Source organism: Neomonachus schauinslandi, chromosome X (assembly GCF_002201575.2).
Source record: "Neomonachus schauinslandi chromosome X, ASM220157v2, whole genome shotgun sequence".
Lineage (NCBI taxonomy): Eukaryota > Metazoa > Chordata > Mammalia > Carnivora > Phocidae > Neomonachus > Neomonachus schauinslandi.
The window spans coordinates 24385939-24388318 of NC_058419.1; the positions used below are offsets into that span (position 1 = coordinate 24385939).

At 37.3% G+C, this 2380-nt stretch overlaps 1 pseudogene; it reads right to left on the reverse strand.

Moving 5' to 3' along the window:
* Positions 1-778: 778 nt before the first annotated feature.
* LOC110576733 lies at positions 779-1091 on the reverse strand (annotated as a pseudogene).
* Between the last annotated feature and the right edge of the window lie 1289 nt (positions 1092-2380).

Sequence of the window (2380 nt, forward strand, 5' to 3'; positions counted from 1 at the left end):
CAATTCTTAGCATGACTCTTAATAAAACAAGAATAGTAATTAGGAAAAAATACTATTCATGAAAAGCTAACACCAAATATTATTTTATTTATAGATTGGTGAAGTGAATTTCAATAAATCAGAAATAAGTCAGTGAGATTGGCAACCATGCCAATAAGAGTTCTCTTAGAAGTTTTATTCAATATAAGAGACTAAAAACATTAGTGTAAATATTAGAAACCAAGAAACAATTTTTTGTTTGTGGTTGACTTAACTGTTGATCTAGAAAACCTATGAAATTCCACTTAAAAAAAAACTATTAAGGGCACCTGGGTGGCTCAGTCATTAAACGTCTGCCTTAGGCTCGGGTCATGGTCCTAGGGTCCTGGAATCGAGCCCCACATGGGGCTCCCTGCTCGGCCGGGAGCCTGCTTCTCCCTCTCCTGCTCCCCCTGCTTGTGTTCCCTCCCTCGCTGTCTTTCTCTCTGTCAAATAAATAAATAAAAATTTAAAAAAAACCTATCAAAATGGATGATGTAATTTAGGAAGATTTCTGGGTACAGGATAAACAAAAAGCAAGTTTTTTTTTCTTTACTATCTCTCATAATTTATAAGTGAGCAATCCATCCTATTTTAAATGTTAACAAAATTATAAAATATCGAGAGATAAATATAATAAGAATATATAAAAAATATTTTTATATACTATCTTATTTTATGCAAATACCAGTCTGATCACACATGGTCCAAGAACACTCAAATAATAAACCAAATATAAAAAGATATTAAAGATTGGTCTTCAAACATTATAGCCAATGATACCACGCTTGCTTATGATTTCACCAACATAAAACCTCATCCACACCTCAGTGGCCACCAAACCATTCAGCAGAGCTCCCTTAACTGTGAGCCCTTTGAAGCTACTGGTTTGAGCACACTTGACTATTTTTTTTCAAGCTCTGAATAGCTGTAGGGATCTCAGCAGGAGTTGGAGGAACCAGCTCAACCTTGGCATAGTGTCAAAATGTAGCCAGTCAAGGTTACATTTAAGTCCCAGCAGCATTCACCAGCACTGGGACCTTCTCCACAAGGTTACAGACAAACTGGGCCATGGTTCCAGGATGTAAAGTCTAAAAAAATCTTTAAATTGTATAGAACAGGGCTAATACTTTAGAATAGTGGAGTAAGGACATCTGAGAGTCAGCTCCTCCACAAAAACAATAAAAACAGTGGTAAAAATGATTAAAATAATCTTCTCCCACTCTGGAAATTAACCAAATGTTTCCAACCATTCAAGGAGCATTTATTCAAGAAAAATGGTTAAATCTTGGAAATAACAGTAAGTTTTGCTTGCCCTATACCCATTTTCTTCTCCTCAGCTCCATGGTATCCTTGAAATCCTGTAGTCTAATAATCATAGTGCATTAACTCCAGCTGCTGAACAGCACCAGTGGGGGAAAATCAGGTTTGGAGCACCCTAAAACTCCACCCTACAGAACTGTCATTATTAGATTCATCTGACAGTTACTTAGAAATCCCCACTCTCAGGGAATGTTTTTGTTTGACCTGACTCTGAGCTTACTGGGAACAACCTTTCCCTTCGGACATCAAAACAATCAAAAACAATCAGTGACAATTGTTTAATTACTTCCTGAGGCAGTGATAACTGTTGGAACAAACAAGATTATGACTAAAAACTTAAAAGGAAAAGTTGACAAATAGGATATCAATTGTGGGGTTTGAAGACATCCCACATATTCCTGGAAATTGAGAAGGCCAAGTGTTTGCACTGGCTATGTACATGTTCAGGAAGATCTGAGAGGCCCTATTGTCTCATCTATGGTGGACCAATGGAGGCTCTATACAGCAATCAGGGAAGGCTAAGGCAGAGTTGGCAATTGCTTGCCAGAATGTTGACACCAAGCTTCAACATGCACACAGAGCACCTCATGAAAGGCTAGAAAATGTTTTGGTTAAAGGTATTTAAGGAAATCTCTCCAATCATTCACTGACAGCTACCCTAACCAAGCAGAGACTTCAGTGGCCATATATGACATAGAACAGAGACTTTACAAATGTAGTACAGGAGAGTCACTAAAGAAGCAACAACAAAAATAAATTCTGAGTAAAGGAAGTCAATTCTGATTTCTAGAATTGCCACATTATATTATATAAAGGTCCAATTATCAACAAAGATTATGAAACATGCACAGAAACAAAAATGAATGGTCTATACACAGTAAAATTGTCAATAGAATATTCCACTGAAAAAGCCCAGACATTTCATTTAATAGATAAAGACTAAATCAGCTATTAAAATTTGTTCAGGGTGCCTGGGTGGCTCAGATGGTTAAGCGTCTGTCTTCAGCTCAGGTCATGATCCCAGGGTCCTGGGGTCGAG